Consider the following 22,974-nt stretch of genomic DNA (forward strand, 5'->3'; position numbering starts at 1 on the left):
AAGATTAGGCTACAAACAACACCAGAATGTTTCCTTCCTGCCTTCCTTACAGGATTAGCCCTGTAAAGTGGAAAAAAACAAAATAAGATTTTTTCCAACAACCAGTTCTCTGAACTGTTTAGAAAATTAACAACTGGTTCTCCCGAATAGGTGCAAACCAGCTGAATCCCACCAATGGATATACCCGTTTCCCTGAAAATAAGACCTTTCCGGATAATAAGCCCAATCAGGCTTTTGAGCGCATGTGCAAAAATAAGCCCTCCCCCAAAAATATTTAAACGCGTGCGCAGCCGATCCCCGCCATTTCCTCTTTTGCTTGCTGCGCAAACAACACAAGGTGAGGAGGCAAGGCCGGAAGAGGGATAGGGAGGAGGGACAAGCCCCACGCACCCCACATGCCCTTACCTAACGGCCGCTCCCGCAACCCTAGCCACCACGCCCCTTCTGGCACACTAATGTCCGCCACAAAAGCCATTAGCAAAGAACAGGGAGGCAACAGCAGCGACAGGACATCCGGTTGCAGCCGTGTGGCTGCGCCGATGGCATGGCACAGAGTCCTGGGAAGCATGGCTGGAAGCGTGTGCACAGCCTCAGGGGCAAACAGCTGATGAGTAGCAGAAGCCATGAGGTGACCACGTTCGCTGCCTCCTGCACCTCAAAAGTAATAAGACCTCCCTGAAAATAAGGCCAAACGCTTATTTCAGGGGGTCAAAATAAAATAAAACCCTGTCTTATTTTCGGGGAAACACGGTATGCTACAGGACACCGAACAAACAGAGGAAATAGATGAACTGATTTTTGCTAATCAGTTAGCTAATGCCAGGAACACACCACAGTAGTATTGGGGGATTTTTAAGTATCCTGATATCAATTGCAAGACAAACTGTACCAGATGGGAGCTCCAACAAGTTCCTGATGAACCTAGGTGACAACTTTGTCATACAAAAGATAGAGGAGGGAACTAGACAGTCAGCTACACTGGACTGAATTCTTACTGACGGAGATGAAATGATAAAAGGGATTGAAGTTTGGGGAGAATGACCACGTCACACTGGAATTCACCATAATACAGGCACAAGTAATAGAACAAACTACTTTCTTAGGTTTAAGAGAGCTGATTTCAACAAGAAAGAGTTTAGGAAGGATTATATGGATAAAAATCCTAAAGGGGAAAACCACTCTAGATGCTTGGGAAACTCTGAAAAATGTGATTATACAAGCACAATTTAACCTAATGCCACAGAGAAAGAAAAACAAGTGACCCCTGACAAAGCCAGCAAGGTTGCATTAAAAAAACCCGGCAAACTGAGAGAGAAAAAATATAAAAAATGGAATATATAAAAATCTCCATATAAAAAAATAGAAAGAAAGACAGATAACCAAAACAGAATACCAGCAAATAGACCAAAAGGGTGAAGTCAGGAAAGCAAAGCCTCAGAATGAACTGAATGAACAAATGCCAAAAATAATTTTAAATGTTTCTTTCAACATATAAGAAACAAGGAAAAATGTCAAGGAAGCAATCGGTCCGTTAATGGGAGAAGATGGTAAAGAGATGATGAGTAGCAGGGAGAAAATAGAACTACTTCATTCATTCATTGCATCTATCTTCAAACACACACACACACACGAGTACCATAGGAGACAGAATAGAAATGCAAGCCAAAATAGGCAAAAACATGGTAAATGAACATCAATCCATCAATGGTGGAATTCAATTTTTTTCACTACCGGTTCTGTGGGCGTGGTGTGGTGGGCGTGGCAGGGGAAGGATACTGCAAAATCCCCATTCCCACCCCACTCCAGGGGAAGGATACTGCAAAATCCCCATTCCCACCCCTCTCCAGGGGAAGGATACTGCAAAATCCCCATTCTGACCCCACTCCAGGGGAAGGATACTGCAAAATCCCCATTCCCACCCCACCTCAGGGGAAGGATACTACAAAATCCCCATTCCCTCCCACTCCTGGGAGAAGGATATTGCAAAATCGCCATTCCCACCCCACTCCAGAACCTGCTGAATAGCATCCCTGCAATCCATACACTCTAGACGAGTGCAAATTGCCAGGACCAGATAGTACATCCCATAGTTCTGAAGGAGTTGACAGACACGATCTCAGAACCACTAAACATAATCTTTCAGAGTTCCTAGGGCACAAGGGAACTACCAGAGAACTGGAAAAGAGCTGATATGATTCCAATCTAAAAACAACTAAAGACAAGAAGGTGGAAGATCATTAGAGAGATCTAAAGAAAATTTTCTGGCAGAATAATTAAGCAGAGAAGCCTCCCTCTGGAAGGGAGGCTGCTTCATCTCTGGAGGTTCTCATGACAAGACTGGACAGCCAATTGTCTGAAGCAATATAGGATCTCCTGCAAGGGCAGGGGGTAAGACTAGAAGACCTCCAAGGTCCCTGCCAAACCTATTATTCTATGTTCTAAGACGGTCAAGATGCACTGCGTGTAAAAAAGACATGGATCTTTAATCATGTAGTGGCTGCCACCACATTGAGTTTTCTGTAACACAGCCTTGGGATGTCCCTGCTTCTATATAATATGTCAATTTTTTGTCTCTTTTTTTAACTTTCCAATATAAATACTTTTCAGTCAGTTGTTGTCTTGTCCATGTTACACATTGGCCCATATGTAATCCATCATTTCTTTCGTTCTTTGCTACCATCATGAAAGTCACAAGATTAATTCATTAATTAACAGCCTCAGTTTCGATAAGGAGCTTCCATATGATCCGAACAGTGGTGGGTTTCAAATTTTTTTACTACCGGTTCTGTGGGTGTGGCTTAGTGGGTGTGGCATGGCTTGGTAGGTGTGGCTTGGTGGGCGTGGCAGGGGAAGGCTACTGCAAAATCCCCATTTCCTCCCGATCAGCCGGGACTCAGGAGGCAGAGAATAGATGGGGTGGGGCCAGTAAGAGGTGGAATTTACCAGTTCTCCGAACTACTCAAAATTTCCGCTACCGGTTCTCCAGAACTAGTCAGAACCTGCTGAAACCTACCTCTGGATCCGAGGCTTTCATTGCTCACATTTCACCCTTTCCAACACGCAGATCCAAGCACATGATATTGGCATCGGCATCTGCTAGTCATCAAGTTTAAGTACATAGAGAAGCCAGCTTGAAATCATCTCTTCAGAAAGCAATAGCAACAGCAGACTTATATACCGCTTTACAGTGTTTTACAGCCCTCTCTAAGCGGTTTAAAGAGTCAGCCTATTGCCCCCAACAATTTGGGTCCTCATTTTATCCATCTCGGAAGGATGGAAGGTTGAGTCAACCTTGAGCCTGGTGAGATTCGATCTGCCAAACTGCAGGCAGCCAGTAGGCAGCAGAAGTAGCCTGCAGTACTGCACTCTAACCAGTGTGCCACCGTGGCTCTTGAAGGTTTGAAGGTTGAAGTCAATTTTGTAAAGAGATGCAACAATTTCAGAGCTTAGCCTATAGAGAGGTGGCAAATATAGTGTTGAATATTTAATGTTCTTTGTTTCAATGCTAAAGTCACTTTAGAGGTGAGCAGGGCAACTTTTCCAGCTTCTTTTGGCAGGCTGGCCGGAAGAGGAGAGCAGGGCCTTCTAAGGCCTCATTTGCCAAAGCTTGGCTAGAAGTTTTCAGGGCTGTGGAGCAGAGCCAAACAAAATGATGTCTCTGCTTTGCTCTTAGAAATGAGATGGCGAGCAGCTTTGAGCGTTGTGCTTGCTCAGACCTTCAAAGTGGAGTGCTCTTCAAAAGATTTGCAGAGCCGTAATGGTTATTTATCAGTTTATTGAGCCTACCTTTCCTCCTAGACCTAAAGGTGGTTCCCATGGGGATCATCCTATGTTTTAGGTCGGAATGGGACTTTTCGCCTCAAACTCTTGGCGCTGCCTGTTTCTCCACCAGGGTTTCGCCTCCGCATTATTAATCCTCGGCACTTTGGGCCATGGCCCTTCGTCCCAGTCCCTTTGCCGTGGCCCATTTGTCGCAGTGCAGTTCACATCAGACTTTTGGGCGCACAGGGCAGTTCAAAGCCAGCCAATCGGTGCAGGGGCTCAGGGGCTTTGGGAGTAGAGCAGGGGCTGCAGTTCAGAGGGAGGCTCTGTCAGTTTGGAGCTTCGAACTGTCCTGTGTGCCTAAAAGCCCGATGCAAACTCTACTGCGGTGAATGGGCCGCGGCGAAGGGGCTGGGATGGAGGGGTTGTGGCCCAAAGTGCCGGTGTGTAATAACATGGAGGCAAAAACCTGGTGGAGAAACAGGCACCGCCAAGAGTTTGAGGCGAAAAGTCCTAGACCCATTTTAGGTCCACAACAATATTCCTTTAAGGTGTGTTGGACAGAGAAAGAGTGACTGGCTTAGTCACTGAGTGAATCTCCACAGCTGAGGGTAAATGTGACTCTGGGGTCCCCAATCCTTCAAGTTTTTCACCGCTACATCTCACTAGATAACTTTGTCCTACTGGATAACCTAACCTTAGTCATGTACAGTGGTGGGATTCAACTGGTTCAGGCCAGTTCGAGCGAACCGGTTGCTAAATTGCTGGCGGGCCCTGCCCCGCCCCTTCCAGGAGTCCCCATGCACCGCACTTTGGCTCCCAGGTAAGTGCAGGGAGGCCTCCTAGGCCCAAAATGGGGCACGGGGGCGGTGCGTCCCCCCCGTGACCCATTTTTTTCTCCCAGGGGATACAGGAGGCTGAGTGCTACCTATCACACCCCCTGGCCACATCCATCATGGCCACGCCCACCCAGCCGGTCATTAAGGCAGAGAACCAGTTGTTAAATTATTTGAATACCTCCACTGGTCATGGAGCCTAGCAAGAATTTGAGGAATCTAAGTGAATTAAGCCTTCTGGTGAAGCCACTTCAAACATTTATAACCCAGGAGTTGGATGCTCAACAGTTGTGACTGAAGGGCTGTAACTCTCCATTGTGGGCGAATATAAATGTGATTTATTTCAAAGCCACAACAGAGTGGAAAGCTAAAAATTTGGTGCTGAGAGAGGAGAGGATCGAATAAAGCAACTTGCAGCCTGGGATCATGGGAACTGATCATATTATTCCTGGAAGAAAGAGGACAGTATGTTTTCTGCTAAGAAGTTTATAGCTGTGTTCCCACCATAAGAAAATTCACAGCTTGGATACCTGCTTGTTGAAAAGACACAGAAAATAAAAACCATCCTGCTAGCTGACTTTGTCATAAAATACAAAACATCTTCACAGTCCAGGTTTTGCTCAAGAGATTCAGTTTATTGCATTACCAAATCCTGTTATTAACCCTAAGCTAAACTTTTCTGTGGTTTTGATGATAGATTCCCATTTTCTATGACAACATTTCACTTTATTTCAATTAAGATTGTCAGTCATCCAGGTAGAGTTGTCTGGAAGTTGAGTCATGCCAACTGGACATTTCTTTTCTATTTGGTTTGAAACATTTCACTGCTTATCCAAGCAGCTTCTTCAGACGGAGCCAAATTGGTTGGGGGACCCCACATATGTCCTTCAGGCAGAGGTGAAATGCTACCGGTTCAGGCCAGTTCGCCCAAACCGGTAGTAAAAAAATGATTTTAAAAAGGTTTTAAAAAAGGTTCTGACAATCACAGGCACAGCTGATTGTCACAGCTGATCATCGGAACTTTTTAAAAAACTTTTTAGTAAAACAAAGTTGGCCACGCCCATCAGTCACATGACCCTACCCACCCACCCACCTAGCCACCGCCACAGAACCGGTAGGAATTTTTTTTTTTAATTTCACCACTGCCTTCAGGGTGACTTCATTTCTCACCTAATATGAATAGTCTCTAGGCAAATAATCGTTAAGGGTCATTTTTAAGTGTGGGGACAGGTTGTATCTGAATACTCCACCTCTACTTGAGGGAAAGTTTTTCTACTTTAGCATAAATGGATTCCTTAGCTCCTTTCTCAAACCTGTCCAAAATGTGAAGATTATTGTCCTCAAAAGAGTACAGCACAGATGGTTAGAATCTACGCAGCAGCACTGGGGAGACATTGGAAACACGTGTCTAATCCACCATCGCTATTTTATACAACAAAGGTGGCAAACCCTTTGCATTGCTTATTCCCTTTTAGTATTAAACTGACAATGGGCCACATAGTTTATGGATTGCAATGTTAGTATAGTTAGACCATGTATAATTGACAGACTGGATTTTATCATAGATTTTAATTGCTATTTATTATTTTATACTAGAATTTTTAATTATATGTTTACTGAATGTTTTTATTTTTTCTGGTCTCTGGTGATGATGATGATAATCAACTTTGCATGGGCATGGCTTAAGATGGGAACCATCAAGAAAGAAACGGAAGGTTTAATACTCGCTGCTCAAGAACAAGCACTACAAACTAATGCCATGAAAGCAAAGATACAAAAATCCACTGACAATCCAAGCTGTCGACTTTGCAACAACAAAGTTGAAACTATTTCACATTTAATATGTGAATGCAGCAAAATCACACAAACTGATTACAAAGCTAGACAAGATCGAGTTGCTAAATTAATCCACCGGTCATTATGTAAAAAGTACGACTTAACCTGTACCCAAAAAGTCATGGGAACATAAAGTGGAAAAAGTTATAGAAAATGAGAAGGTGAAGATCTTGTGGGACTTTCGAATACAGATGGATCGTCACTTGGAACACAACACAACACATATCACCGTTGTCAAAAACCAAAAGGTACAATTTATTGACATTGTGGTACCAGGAGATGCCAGAGTTGAAGCAAAAGAACTGGAAAAAATCATGAAATATCGCAACCTGACCATAGAAACTACACGGCTATGGATGAAACATGTAACAGTGATACCCATTATCATTGGGGCACTTAGTACCATGTCCAAGAATTTTATAAGATACATAAACAAATTGCAGCTTCCTACAATAATACCAGCAGAACTGCAAAAAACTGTGCTACTTGGAACATCATACATCTTAAGAAGATATTTGGTTGATACCTAGGATGCTGGCAGCAATCCGTATCAACCATCAGCACCAGTCAATGGTATTTGTGGTGCATTTTTGAATGTTCAGTTGACTGAGTTTCATCTTTAATGAATAAAGTAAATAATAATAATGATAACAACAACAACCCTAAACAGCAACAACACAATACCCTGGATATCACAATTGTGGAAAAGAAAAAAGTGTGGATAATCGATGTTGCTATACCTGGTGACAGCAGAATCGACCAGAAACAACTTGAAAAAGTCACCAGATATCAAGATTTGAGAATCGAATTGCAGAGACTCTGGCATAAACCAGTGCAGGTGGTTCCAGTGGTACTCGGCACACTGGGAGCTGTGCTTAAAGACCTAGGCAAGCACTTAAAAGCAATTGGAGCTGACAAGATCACCATTGGTCAGCTGCAGAAGGCCACCTTACTGGGATCTGTTCGCATAATTCGCCGATACATCACGCAGTCCTAAACGCTTGGGAAGTGTTCAACTAGTGATTTGTGATACGAAATCCATCATAGTTATCTCGTTTGCTATGTATACTGTCATTTTGTGTAAATAAAATCATCATCATCATCATCATCATCTGAATTGGTTGGTTAAGTGAGTTTTGCCCCCATTTTACAACCTTTCTTGCCATTGTTGTTAAGTGAATCACTGCAGTTGATAAATTAGCAACCCAGTTGTTAAATGAACCTGGCTTCCCCATTGATTTTGCTTGTGAGAAGATCACACTAGGTGATCACATGACCCCCCTAAATATGAGCCAGTTGCCAAGCATCTGAGTTTTGGTCACGTGATCATAGGGATGCTGCAACGGTCGTAAGTGTGGAAAACGGTCATAAGTCACATTTTTCAGTGCCCTTGAAACTTGGACCAGTCACTAAACAAACTGTTGTAAGTCGAGGACTATCTGTACCCTTAGAGTGAGGAGTGTGGTTTCCCCCAGTTTTTGTGCTGCTCCTGCAACAGTTCCCAGGAAGATCAAGACCACATCACAGGTTCCCCAGAAAGGTCACACTTAATGAGCCATCTAAGAGAAGGATTTAGAAGCAATTATATTTAACAACTCTGCCTCCCCACCTAAATAGCCTATTCAGATTAGGTGAGAAATGAGACTGAAGAAGCTACTTGGATAATCACTGAGACACTTCAAACCGCCCTCCCCACAAAAAAAGTCCACTTGCTACAATTTCCATATGTTTTAGTTTATTCTTTTTTTTTTCCTATCTGTTTTTGAGGTTCATTTACTCCAGTGCAGAGGTTGGTGGCACATAAATTAACAACCGGTTCTCCCAGCACTGAAAATGCTTGTATGCAGCTTAAAAAAATCGTGGCTAAATAGGACGGCATAGCGCCACAGGTCGCAACTACTGGTTTGTCCGAACTGGCAGCAGCCCACCACTGCTCTCGTTACATTACTCCAAAGCACCAGAGTTCATAAAGGATGTGTTCCCCATCTCCCTACTGCGTAAGGAACACATTTCCTACTTTATGGAAAAAAAGAGAGGTTGAAAAACACATTTAAAAGAACCACACCAAGCCTTAGAAAAATCACTGCATAAACATATCAATGACTGCTTATTTTGTCTTCACCCAAAAGGAATATGGATTTCGAAATGAACAAGCACTTAGTGTTTCTGCATCAGTGGGGTATTGAACCTGATATTTCCCATTTTGGGTCTCGATTTCTATTTCCAAAATTGGCTCTACTTCAGTGCAGAGTTTTGCATTTTTAAGTTAACACCTGTGATACTTACAAATGCATAACGTGGGCGGAACCATCACCAGACCCGATAATCCTGCTTCCTCTTTTTTGATCATGGAACTGCTTGTATGGGAAGCATTTATGCACATCCAAAATGAATTCAGAAGGGGGAATGGGTTCCATTCTAGTGCTCTTAAAGCCAAAAGTGTGGCTCACATCGAGAAGATCTTCCCCTTCATGAATCCCACCTTTCTTCTTGCTTTCTACCAGGGGTGAAATCTACTTACCATCCTTACTGGTTGGGAAGTGTACGCGCTGCGCGTGTGCGATCACTTCACTCGCCCATGTGCATCACATGTGCACGCACACCCCTCTGCACATACGCAAAGGGTACAAAAAATGTTACTTCTTGGTTAAAACCAGGAAGTTATGACAGTCGGGCAGGTGGGCAGAGCCTTGCACCGCAATTGCTACCAGTTCTCCGAACCACCAGCCAAAATCGCTACCGGATTGGACGACCCGGTCAGAACCGAGAGGATTTCACCTCTGTTTTCTACCCACTTGAAAGATGCACAGGCATCTCCACTCAAGCCAAACTGGGCCCCTCTTGACTCCAAAGCCCCTGTGTTTTTCTGGCAAAGCCGAGAGTTATGGATTGCTGTGACTTCATTGCATAAATATCCTTGGAACTGGCCAGTTCAGCCTATGTTCTTTATTCAAATCCAACCAGGCATAGCTTCCAAACTACCCCTTGCTGACTCGTTCCATGGTTGATAGACCCATTATACCTTGCAAGAACATTAATTACACTTTCCATTCAGTATTATTGCATGGAGGGGTGTGCGTGTGTGTGAGAGAGAGGGGGGGGGAGATTCAACTTTTGTTACTGGTGTGAGAAGAAATATCCATCTGGTTCAGTTCCAAGCTGGGAGAAAGACACTGCAAATATGGAGGCTGATTGGAAAGATGTTTCAATAATGGAGCAGAACCACATGTGATTCTGGACAACTGAAAAAATGGAGTTGAGAGTGGGGGCATTAATACCTTCTTTGGGCTTTGCACTTGAACTCCTTGTTCCTGTGCAAGAACATACCCTATATTTTGGAGTATAAGACACACTTTTTTACCTCCTAACAGAGGCTGAAAATGTGGGTGTGTCTTATACTCTGTATGTAACCCCGCCTACCCACTGGTCCCCACCTTTCGGCCTCCGCGCATCCTCTTCCTGGCTGCAGAGATTGCCACCGACAATGGCTTGTGTTTTGGGGTTCTATGCATCATGTTTTCAGCCTCCAAATGCTCCATTTGAGAGCCCTTCAAGGCTGTGGGGATTGCCAAAGCACATCGCCGCTGATCACTGCCCAAAAACATGACATGTTTGGAGGCTGAAAACATGATGCGCAGTGCCCAAAATGGCTACCCGGAACAGCTGCTGCCTTTTCTTACCCCTTCCGCGCTTCGCCTGCTTTAGTCACTGAGCTCCCTCCGATGATCAGCTGTACTTTCAAAGCTGTTTTTCAGTCCCAACACGAGTGAAGCGATCTTCCATGCTTTGCCTGCTTTTCTAATTGCTGCTCCCTCCAACGATCAGCTGTGTTTTAGAAGCTGTGTTTTAGCCCCAACCAGCCCCAACCTCAAAACCAATAAGTGAACTAATGTGCTGAAGCTGACTAGCCTAAGGATGCTAGCCAGATGAATACCTAGTAGGCAGAATTTTTTCCCTTCTATTTTCCTCCCAAAAAACTAAGGTGTGTCTTATACTCTGAAAAATACGGTAGATTCCAGACACTGGAAATATGAAAGTTGCTTGGAAAGTTGGTTTAATGGTGAAGCAGGACCACATGGTTTGAGAACCTGGGCAAAAAAAGCACATGGGTGAGAGAGAGAGATTTATACCCTCTGTTGGGCTTTGAATTTGAGGTTGTATTCTGATTGGTTGTCAGACTCCCATGGGGCCATGCGGGGCTAACTTTGTAGGTTGTCTTTTTAGTTCCAGGCTCAGTTGAGCCTTGCTGGGTGATGCGGTCTCCCCAGGTGCCATGTGGTGAGTTCTGTTGCTGGATGGGTAGAGGGTCTTCCCAGGTGCCATGTGGTGAGTTCTGTTGCTGGATGGTCCTCAGGGCCATGTCTTAATCCCATCACTCTGGAGCTGAAGCGGGGGAGGGAGCTGTAGAGACCTGCTTGTCTTTAAAACACGTTTCTCATCCAGGGAAATATAATATTCTGCCTTTTTAATATTTCCTAGAATGTTTCATTTTTCTAGGAGAGGGGTGGGCGCTAACTTCCTACAGAACTTTTAAAAAAATTCATTAATGATCACCTATTAGCAGAGCCATTTTCCCAGAGAAAGAATTGCCACCGAATCTCTCCCAGACACATTTTCCTCTCTCTCCCCCAACTGTTGGTCATATTGCAGCGTGTTCCAGTGCCAGTTATGGAACACTGGAGTTAGCACTGGACTCAATAAAAGTTTGGCTCTCTCTGTAAGGGAGCTGTCAATCATCAGCTTCCACAAAACGCATAAGATATGAGATGCGTCTTTCTTCATTCTTGCCAATCAAAACACTTGGCAGCCATGGGCGAGGATCCTATGCCCTGCTAAAGGATGGGGCATGCTCAGTTGTGATGGTTAAGTGATATGCAAAATAGTTGCAGATAATTTTGTCTTGATAATGACATCCTCTCGCAGATTCCCCAATTATGGATTTACGGCGTGATACCAGATGCAAAGGCATATATTGTGTTTGAATTGAGGTTGTCATGCCTTTGTTTTCATGGTTCCATCTTGATCCCACAACCAATAGCTTTCCCTATCTCTGGGTAAGTTTTAATTATAATGTAAACAGAGTTTTTATAAAATAGATGCCATAGTTGAGAAGTGCTAAAAGATTAGCTTTATCCGTGGCGGGTTTCAAAATTTTTTACTACTGGTTCTGTGGGCGCAGCTGAGTGGGCACGGCATGGCTTGGTGGGTGTGGCAGGAGAAGGATACTGCAAAATCCCCATTTCCTCCTGATCAGCTGGTACTCGGGAGGCAGAGAATAAATATGGGGCAGAGCCAGTCAGAATTTTTACTACCGGTTCTCCGAACTACTCAAAATTTCCACTACTGCTTCTCCAGAACTGGTCAGAATCTGCTGAAACCCACCTCTGCTTTGTATTCAACAATCCAGACCCAGATTTGTTTTACTTCAATCAGTATTGACAGTAGTATAAATCAGTATTTTTCCTTTTTGATAACTATTGATTTTCAAAACAGAAATTTAAAAATTAGATAAGAAAAGGTTTTTTAAAAAGAAAAAAAATCAAGAAAGAACAAGTGCAAAAAAAAGAGGAAAAACTATAGAAGTAGAAAAAAGAACAACTTTTGGCTTTCTTTGGTACAGATATGAATAAAAAATAATGCAAACTCTTATTCTAAGGTTCACTTTTGTTTACATTATTTCTATAATTCCAGTAATTAAATCTCAAAATCTTTAATTTCTTTCAGTTTCTTGCAAAAAATCCAAAAGTGGTTTCCAAGTAGAAATAAAATTGATCATTTTTCCCCCCCTTAATCAAGCTGTCAGTTTCACCATCCATGCCAATGCTGGTTCAGGAATTCTGGGAGTTAAAATCTACATATATCTTAAAATTGTCAAATTCGAGAAACGCTGGAATAAAGCATTCATCTTATCAAACAAGCATTTATTAGCTTGAAAGTGGATGGTAAAAGCCTTAACCGTTTCACCATGTATCTACGGTAAATATGGCTTAAGAAGACCTTATCCTGAGAAGACCTACATTCAGAATGAGCATCGGCATCGGGCACCTTAACCCAGCGTTCAGTTCATCCCGCAGCACCAGTTCTGCTTACCAAAAGTAGCCCACTAGCCATCTACATTCCACATCCGCCTCCATGCTAGCGAGCTGGGCTTCTTACCCATTTACAGTTTGAGAATAGGTGGTGATCGTTACGGCCCCAAGACCTCTAATCATTCACGTGACCAGATAAAACTGTGGTAGCCTTGTGCCCACATGCACCAGCTATCCTGAGGGAAACTTCGGAGGGAACCCGCTACTAGATGGCTTGATTAGTCTTTCACCCCTATACCAGGGGTGAAATCCAGCAGGTTCTGGAGAACTGGTAGCGGAAATTTTGAGTAGTTCGGAGAACTGGCAAATACCACCTCTGGCTGGCCCCAGAGTAAGGTGGGAATGGAGATTTTGCAATCTCCTTCCCCCAGGAGTAGGGAGGGAATGGGGATTTTGCAGTATCCTTCCCCTGGAGTGGGATGGGAATGGAGATTTTGCTGTATCCTTCCTCTGGAATGGGGTGGGAATGGAGATTTTGCAGTGTCCTTCTCCTGCCACACCCACCAAGCCACACCATGCCCACCAAGCCACGCCCACAAAACCGGTAGTAAAAAAAATTGGATTTCACCACTGCTCTATACCCAGGTCGAACGACCGGTTTCCACGTGAGCACCGCTATAGACCTCCACCAGAGTTTCATCTGGATTTGCCCTGCCCAGGCATAGTTCATCATTCATAATGATGAAGCTGCAGCCTGAAGTTAGAGTTACCATATCTACATCCAGAGGTTTTCAGATTGTTAGAGGTTAATTAGAGATAGAAAGTTCTGAAAAATCCATCTTACTTATTTCAGAATGTTGAATAGGATAAGTCCAGAATCACCTTGTACAGGAGAGGAGCAATATTTTAAAAAATTAATAAATAAATAAGTCACACATCTTTGATTGTGCGCGTTTAAAAGATTGTCAAAGTTATTGTAGGAAAGTTGTGTCTATGGTGATAAAAAAATGAGGCGTCTGGAGCACTAACTTAGATATAAACTGCGTACATTTTTGCAGCTTTTTAATAAAAGCTAATCCCTTTTAATTACATTTGTTAGTTGGGAAAGGAGCATTTCAGAACACATAGTTGGTATGTTTTATTCAACGACTGTAGTGGACAGAAAACCTACAGCTTCTAAAGCGACACTTTGCATTTCTTTGGAGAAGTACTTTTTTTGCGTTTTTAAGTTGTATAACTGAGAATCTCCTCTTCGTTTAAACATGTAAATCTAAAGCCGTCATACCAAAAAATAGAATCATTTTAACACCAGCAGCTTCCCAGCTAAAAATTATCCACGCAGCAAATGCCTTTTGCAAACCCTCTGGCACAACAGATTTAGTGCACAAATGTGCATTTGTGGGTGGGGAAGAGGACAGCCTCTGGCAATAACAAATTTCATGAAGACTAATTAAAACATCATTTCCTATTCTGCCAAACCAATGGGCAGAATCCTTTCCATGGAATTCAAAGGCGCTCTCAGCACCCTGTAGCCGATACATCAATTTCCATTATATTTTTTGAGGCACCTAAACATCTGATGTTCTATTATAATAAATCTGTGAGTTGTTTAAAAGCTGTTGCTTTGCTCTATTTTGTTGCGCTTTAATTTGATAGTAAACCTGGAAACCAGCCCAGCCATCTTCAGAGACACCCAACAACCACTGAATTTCAAAAGGAGAACATTAGTCATTCGGTCCTTGCCTTTCAAAAGCTCTTCGGAAACAGCCGAACTGGTTAATTTCATTTTCACTTTACATATGAAAAGAGGAAGCAGCCGGTGATGGCCATCCTTAATTTAAATATATAAATGCAAATGAAGTGTGCAAATCAGCCTGGTCATTTTTTATATACTTTTGGGTGTAAGTTCCTACTGCTTCAAGTTGTGAAAATAATTGCTTTCCAAAGTCAGTCCTTTAGATATAAGTGGTCAATGACACAAGTGGGAGAAAAATCTGTTTGTTTGTTTTTTGTTGATTTATCATTCTGGAGTTGCTTGGGCATCAATGGGGCAGCTAAATTCAGGTTGTGGTGCCCTATACTTTCCATAGGGAGTCCTTCAGAAAACCTGAAGAACATCAACTGATTAGCTGATGAGGAAAGAGCTGTAGGACCTGTCTGTAATTATTGAGTGCAATTGTCCCTTTTGGTGATGTCATACTGTTTGTCATCCAGGCAGACGCCAGTGATGTGGCAGTGTGGTAGTGGGGCCACTGCTCCTCCAATCAAACTTGCAAGGGAAGCTACAACCCTGTGCATACACCTTGTGCTAAGTTTCCAAGGCAGAAGAGCACTGGGCAATCTGGGAGAAGGAAACTTACGCAGTTTCCTGGGCTCTCCTTGCTTGAAAATAATTTCTAGCAAAACTATTCATGCAAAATGTATATCATTTGCATGTAGCACTTGAGTGCATAATTTCTGATTGTGGCGTCCAATTTACATTGAAGTTTTGGCAAGAGTTTCTGAAGATCATCTTAGGCATCTCCCAGGGCCAAAGCTCCTCCCATCACCCCAAGACGAATGGAGGCTGTGAATGTACAAATGGCATAGTAAAGCAATACCTCCACTGTTACATGAATTACCAGCAGGACAACTGGGCTGAGCTCTTACCCTTCGCCGAAGTAACCCTGGCCTGGTACTGTATTTGCATTTAAGATCTTTATGGCTGACCCTGGGGATGCTCCCTACATTTACTTTGCATTTGAAAATACTTATAAATAAAATAATGCATTTGAAAATATTTTGCATAGGCAGAGAGGGCCTAGACTAGTGATAGTGAACCTTTTGGGCTCAGCATGTCAACAATTCAGAAAACACCTATCTTTTCTTTGCTGGTCTCTCTCTCACTCTCTCTCTCTCTCTCACACACACACACACACACACACACACACACACACACAACACCAGACAAAAGAGACATCTCTAGACTCTCTTCTTGGGATCCTCTGGAAGTCACACAAGATGCCCCGTGTTCTAGTGCAATTTTTGGAGGCTCCAGAGGTCTGCAAGAGCACGACTCTCTTGCATGACTTTCAGAGGGTCCAGAGAAACCTGCAGATGCTCTGGATGTTGTGTAACAAAGTCCTGCTCTGGAGCCTCCAAAAATCATGCAAGCATTCTCACAATTTTTGAAGACCCCGCATTTCAGCAGAAATAGCATGGCATAGGTCAGTGATGGCTAACCTTTTCCGGACCAAGTGTCCAAAGTACCCCACCTCCCCACGCATGCACGTACACCCCCCCACAGGTCCCACATGCCCCGAGCATGCGCAGGAGAGACCCGAAGACCAGCTGGCTGGTAGAAGGCATGCGCACATGCATGACAGAGCTGAACTGGGGCAACAGCTTGTGTGCCCACAGAGAAGGCGCTGCATGCCACCTCTGGCACATGTGCCATAGGTTCGCCATCACCTACCTATGTATCCAATAAATTGAGCTGCAGTTCACAAAAGACCTTCCCTTTCCATACTGTTAGAAAAGGAAACAGATGAAGTAATTGTTACAGCCTTCCCTTCAAAACAAATCTCTTGATTAACATTTAAGCCTCAATTTGATATATTAATAAGCACCTCCTTACTTATCCATCTTTTTCACACAAAACAACCTAGGTCTTAAAGCCTCTGTTCTTTTTCCAAAATGCTCTGGTTTAATTAGTTTTTCAGAGTGCACTTTATATTTAAAATTATATTAAAATTACTAAAAATGCTAAAAGAATACTTCTTTCTGCATTCAGATGAGCAGATAATTTGAGGTCAGTTGGTATTCATTTTGTAATATGCCCTTTTTAATTAAGCAGAGTGACATAATTTGGTGACATAAAGGGACCATAGCCTCGGTGTAGCTCAATCTAACAAATACTTCTGGGCTATGTCACTGTTTTTATGGATGAACATGTATTTTGTTCTGCAAATTCGAGACCCAAGACTAATATCATCTTAGGAAAAGTCTAGTCAAAGTACAGTTAGGTTTGTTTGTTTATCGCCCTAGAGCAGTGGTGGCAAACCTTTTACTCGTCGAATGCCAAACAGGTACGCGCTTCACTTATGAGCGGTTCCCCCATTCACTGTGCTCACGACTGCACCATCTGCGCATGCGTGCAGCTTTCACGCGGCTCCACCGTGTGCTGTGAACACAGTGATCGACATCTGCGCATGCGCACACTGCATGTAGGTACTCATGTGCATGCATAAGCATGCATGCATGCACAAGAGAGCTCCGAAGACCAGCTGGGTCTCCCGAATTGCGCGCATGCACACTGGAGCCTTGAACACCAGCTGGGGGGCGCACATGCATGCGCAGCTGCAGGTGAGTTGGATGACAGCTCGCATGCCTGGAAAGATGGCTCTGCGTGTCACCTCGGACATGCGTGCCATAGGTTTGCCATCACAGCCCTAGAACCTTTTCCCATTGGTATCATGTTTACCAGATAACATAACATAACAACAGAGTTGGAAGGGACCTTGGAGGCCTTCTAGTCCAACCCCCTGCCCAGGCAGGAAACCCTACACCATCTCAGTCAGATGGTTATCCAACATTTTCTTAAAAATTTCCAGTGTTGGAGCATTCACAACTTCTGCAGGCAAGTCGTTCCACTTATTAATTGTTCTAACTGTCAGGAAATTTCTCCTTAGTTCTAAGTTGCTTCTTTCTTTGATCAGTTTCCACCCATTGCTTCTTGTTCTACCCTCAGGTGCTTTGGAGAACAGCCCGACTCCCTCTTCTTTGTGGCAACCCCTGAGATATTGGAACACAGCTATCATGTCTCCCCTATTAAACTAGACATACCCAGTTCCTGCAACCGTTCTTCATATGTTTTAGCCTCCAGTCCCCTAATCATCTTTGTTGCTCTTCTCTGCACTCTTTCTAGAGTCTCAACATCTTTTTTACATCGTGGCGACCAAAACTGGATGCAATATTCCAAGTGTGGCCTTACCAAGGCATTATAAAGTGGTACTAACACTTCACGTGATCTTGATTCTATCCCTCTGTTTATGCAGCCCAGAACTGTGTTGGCTTTTTCAGCTGCTGCACTGCTGGCTCATATCTAAATGGTTATCCACTAGGACTCCAAGATCCCTCTCACAGGTACTACTATTGAGCAAGGTACCACATATACGGTACTGGTGCATTTTGTTTTTTTTGGCCTAAATGTAGAACCTTACTTTTTTCACTGTTGAATTTCATTTTGTTAGATAGCGCCCAATGTTCAAGTCTGTCAAGATCTTTCTGTAACTTGAGCCTATCTTCTGGAGTGTTGGCTATTCCTGCCAGCTTGGTGTCATCTGCAAATTTGATGAGTTCCCCATCTATCCCCTCGTCCAAGTCATTGATGAAGATGTTGAAGAGTACTGGGCCTAAAACAGAGCCTTGGGGTACTCCACTGCATACTTCCCTCCATGTGGATGTAGTTCCGTTGAGGACTACACGTTGAGTGCGGTTGGTCAGCCAGTTACGAATCCATCTGGTGGTGGTGCTGTCTAACCCACATTTTTCTACTTTATCTAGTAGTAGGTTATGGTCTACTTTATCAAATGCTTTACTGAAGTCCAAGTAAATTATATCAACAGCATTCCTCTGGTCTACTAATTTTGTCATTTTGTCAAAGAATGCGATAAGATTAGTCTGGCATGATCTGTTTTGACAAACCCATGTTGGCTTTTGGTTATTACTTTGTTTGCTTCTAGGTGTTCGGTGATTCGTTGCTTGATTATCTTTTCCAGAATCTTCCCGGTATTGAGGTCAGACTGATAGGTCTGTAGTTTCCTGGATCTGTTTTTTCCTTTTTGAAGATGGGAACTACATCAGCTCTTTTCCAGTCCTCTGGCAGCTCCCTGTGCTCCAGGATCTTTGAAAGATATAGTTCAGTGGTTCTGAGATCACGTCTGCCAGTTCCTTCAGAACCTTGGGGTGTAATCCATCCGGTCCTGGTGATTTGAACTCGTCTAGGGTAGACAGGGGTTCACTTACCATTTTCTTCCCTATTTTAACTTGTCTTTCTAATCTGTTTTTGTAGTGCTGTTTTTGATAGGTTGGATTGTTTTTCCTTTTGTGTAAAGACAGATGCAAAATATGAGTTAAGTAGATCTGCTTTCTCCTGTTGCTTGTCATCTTCTTGCCACTTTCTCCCAGCAATGGGCCAATTGTTTCCTTGACTTTTTCTTGTTTTTAACATGTTGGAAGAAGCTTTTTGTTATTTTTGCTTTTGTCGCTAGCCTTTGTTCATTGTGAGCCTTAGCTTTCCTCACTTCATCTTTACAGGCTCGGGCTGTTGCTGATATTCTGCCTTAGTTATTTGCCCCTCTTTCCACTTTTTATATTTGTCCTTTTGTCTTTCAATTTGTCAGATAGTTCTTTATGCATCCATGCTGGTTTCTTTTGAGATCTATTATTTTTCTTCTTCATTGGTATTGTGTTAGACTGCGCTTTTATAATCTCACTTTTCAAAATTTCCCAAGCTTCTTGAGTCGTTTTCCCCCTGAGGATTCTCATCCATTGAATCCTTCTCAAGCTCTCTCTAAGTTTATTGAAATTAGCTCTCTTAAAGTCCAAGACTCTAGTTTGGCTTTGTTCTACTACTTGTATTTGCTTAATGTCGAATTCCAATATTGTGTGGTCACTTGCCCCCAAGGTTTCTGTAGCTTCAACACCTTCTATCATTTCATCTCTGTTACTGAGAATTAAGTCCAGTATGGCTGATCCCCTTGTCGCCTTCTCTATTTTTTGGGAAATAAAGTTGTCTGCTAGGTTTGTTAGGAACCTGTTGGATCTTCCACTTGGTGCAGAGTTTGTTTCCCAGTTGATGTCAGGGTAGTTAAAATCCCCCATTACTACTGTGATGTGCTTCCTACATACCTTAGTTAGCTGACTAGCAAAAAGTTCATCTACTTCCTCTGTTTGGTTGGGTGGCCTATAGTATATCGTTGATATTGTGATATCAATATCAGATGATGTGGCCCTCAAGGAAAGCAGTTACCACTAATTCCTTGGAGCATTACAAGTAGTCCTTATACATGTTATTTCAAAATTGTACCAAAAGAGCAGTGCAAGAGTGAAGGTGAATGGAATATTAACTGAAGAGATAAAATTAGAAGCTGGTACGAGACAAGGATGTCCCCTGTCCCCAACATTATTTTTATTGGCTATGGAGATATTGACAAAAATGATAGAAAAAGATGAAGAATTAGAAGGATATAAGGGGTATAAGATAAATTTGTATGCGGATGATACTTTAATTATTTTGAAAAATGTAGAGAAAGATTTGAAAAAGATATATAAGCACTTGATAGAATTTGAGGAAATGACAGGATTGAAAGTAAATTGGTCAAAGTCAGAATTATTGATGGATAGTAATGGTAATGAGTCTGAGAATATGCAAGAGCAATTTGGGATAAGGATTAAAAACATTGAAATATTTGGGTATAGTGCTTTCACTTAAGGTTAAAGAATTGAAAAAACTTAATTATGATGTGGTGATTAACGAAATTGAGAAGAAGATAGATAAATATAAAATTTTAAAGTTGTCTTGGTTTGGTAGAATTGCAATGTGTAAGATGATGTTGCTTCCCAAGTTCAACTTTTTATTCGAGATGCTACCACTAAATTTGACAGAGAAAGATATTGTAGGATATCAGAAAAACTGGATAAATTTTATAGCGGTGGTAAAGACCTAGATTAGTGAAGAAAATGTGGTATCAAAATCAAAAGGAAGGTGGATTAGGAATCCCCAAATTATTTAATTATTACTGTGCGTATGGTATCCGGATAGTGGTAAAAATATTTAAAGGTGAAGATAACTATTGGAGAGACTTAGAGTTAAGGGATATAGAAATTTGGATCAAGGTGGTTTTTAGATAAAGCAAATTTAAAATGTGTAAGTAGAAGTTATTGGTTAAAGGGATTAAGTAAAATGTGGAACAAATTTGTTAAAATTTTAATTCCGGATATAATCTTTTTGGGGGAGACAATTGGAATTTGGCCGATTAAAATAATATAAAACGAATGAAGTGATTAAAGAGGAAAATATAGAAATTATTAGAGATTGGATAAAAGTTATGGGAAATGAAAGGAGGAATAAAGAAATTATTGAAAAATTAGGGTTAAGTTGGTTTGAAAAATACAGATAGAAAAATGGACAAAAAAACTAAAGGAAAATTATTCGATAAATAGATGTGAAACTGAATTTGAATATTTAGTATCTCGGATTATGAAAGATGAAATTGGGCTAAAGGGACTCGTTAGTAGGGTTTATAAGATTATAAATTCTGATGAAAAATTACAAAGAGTGATGAGGACAAATTGGGAAAAAGATCTTAATATTGAAATACCAGAGTCAGATTGGAATGTGAATTGGAAGAGTAGAATTATGAGAACTTTATCTATAAGGATTAAAGAGCACAATTATAAAGTTGTTTGGAAATGGTATTTGACTCCAGTAAGATTGTCACAAATGGATAAAAAAATTAGTAAAAAATGTTGGAGATGTGAGATGGAATTGGGGACTTATGAACATATGTGGTATAATTGTGATAAGGTTAAAAAGTTTTGGCAACAATTGGAGAAAATGATATTTGAAATGATGGGAAAGTAATAACATTGAGAGTGGAAACTATATTATTGTTGGTAATTAAGGAAATAGAATTAACAAAATATGAAAAAGAATTGATTAGAATTATGATTATAATAGGTAGAATTATAATAGCTAGATATTGGAAACTAGATGTGATTTTTAGAATAGAAGAGTGGAATTTTGAAATGTGGAAACTAGCTTTAAATGATAAAATGACATGTGATATTAAAATTAAAAGTGGTGTGTATAAAGAAGATATTTTCTGGAAGACTTGGAAACCATTTGTGGACTTTGCGCTTGGAACATTGGACGCTTCAGTACCTGTACCTCGAGAACGTGGATTTTGGCAATCATGAGGATATATCCGAAGACCCAAATCTTCCTTTTATGTATAGCACAAGGGTGTAATAATGTATTTTCTTTTTGTTTGTTTGTTGTAAAAAAAGTAATAAAAAAAAAAAAAAAGATCTAGTGGCATGCTACATGCCAACGAGTGAGAAAAAAAAAACAAAAAAAAACAAAACAAGTAGTCCTTGACTTACAACCATTCGTTTAGTGTCCATGCAATGTTACAAAAGCACAGAAAAAAAGTATTTATGACCAGCTCTCACACTTACAACTGCCACAGCATCCCCATAATCACATGATTAAAATTTGGGCACTTGGCAACTGGCATGTATTTGTGACAGATTGCTGCATCCTGGGGTCATGTGATGGCCATTTGTGACTTTCCCAGCTGACTTCCTACAAGTAAAGCCAATGGAGATTCAATTAACAACTGCCTGATACACTTAACAAATGGAGCGGTTCACTTAACAACTATGGCAGAAAAAAAAGGTGGTTAAGTTTTAGTCACTAAACAGATACTTAAAAGAATAACAGTTGGAAAGGCTTGGAGAGCTTCTAGTCCAACTCCCGGGTCAAAGAGGAGATCTTGTATCATTTCAGACAAATGGCTGTGCAATCTTTTCTTAAAAATCTCCAATGATCAATTGTTCCATTAGGAAATTTCTCCTTATTTCCAGGTTGGTTCTCTCATCATTAGTTTTCATCCATTGCTTCTTGTCCTGCTTTTAGGTGCTTTGGAGAAGAAGTTGACCCCCCTCTTCTTTATGGAAGCTCCTCAAATATCAGAACACTGCTATCATGTCACCTCCAGCCCTTCTGTTCATTAGATTAGATACTGTGTTTTTCGGAGTAAAAGACGCACCTTTTTCCCCCCTAAAAGAGGGTGAAAATTTGGGTGCCTCTTATACACTGAATGTAGCCCCGCCCAGCCTCTGAAACAGAGGTTTCAGAGGCTAAAAAAAAGCCTCTCAAATGGAGGTTTCAGAGACTGGGAAAAAAAGCCTCTCATACGGAGGTTTCAGAGGCTGAAAAAAAAGCCTCTTAAACGGAGATTTTAGAGGCTGAAAAAAAAGCCTCTCAAATGGAGGTTTCAGAGGCTGGAAAAAAAGCAAGGCGCAGAGCTTACAATCAACAAACCTGTTGTTAAAGTCCACCTCTGGGAACAGCTGATTGGGGATATTCCAGGAGGTCGATCTACCCCCAATCAGCTTTTTTCTTATTTTCCTCCCCAAAAACTAAGGTGCATCTTATACTCTGGTGTGTCTTATAGTCCAAAAAACAGGGTATATCCTTCTACAGTTTGCATATTTTTACTTAAGATGACTTTCCAGAGAAGAACATATAAAATAGTTAACTGGTTGGTTAATCATCAAGTGAAAACTTCTGGTAACTTCAAAGATACATCTATGTAGCTTTGGAAAATTATAATATGGAAATCGTTTTGCCGGATGGATGGGTGGATGGATGGATTTTAATTTTCCAGTCTAACCTCTTCCAGATTTTCCCTCATGGTTTACAGATTACAGACCTTGGGGCCTAGAGTATCAATTGGCCCTTA

At 41.7% G+C, this 22,974-nt stretch overlaps 1 protein-coding gene across 1 annotated transcript in view; it reads left to right on the plus strand.

Moving 5' to 3' along the window:
- The window catches only part of SHISAL1 (shisa like 1), a 162,698-nt gene that overhangs the window by 138,159 nt on the left and 1,565 nt on the right, over nucleotides 1-22,974 (plus strand). The window lies entirely within an intron of this gene.

Source organism: Ahaetulla prasina, chromosome 7 (assembly GCF_028640845.1).
Source record: "Ahaetulla prasina isolate Xishuangbanna chromosome 7, ASM2864084v1, whole genome shotgun sequence".
NCBI classification, from domain to species: domain Eukaryota; kingdom Metazoa; phylum Chordata; class Lepidosauria; order Squamata; family Colubridae; genus Ahaetulla; species Ahaetulla prasina.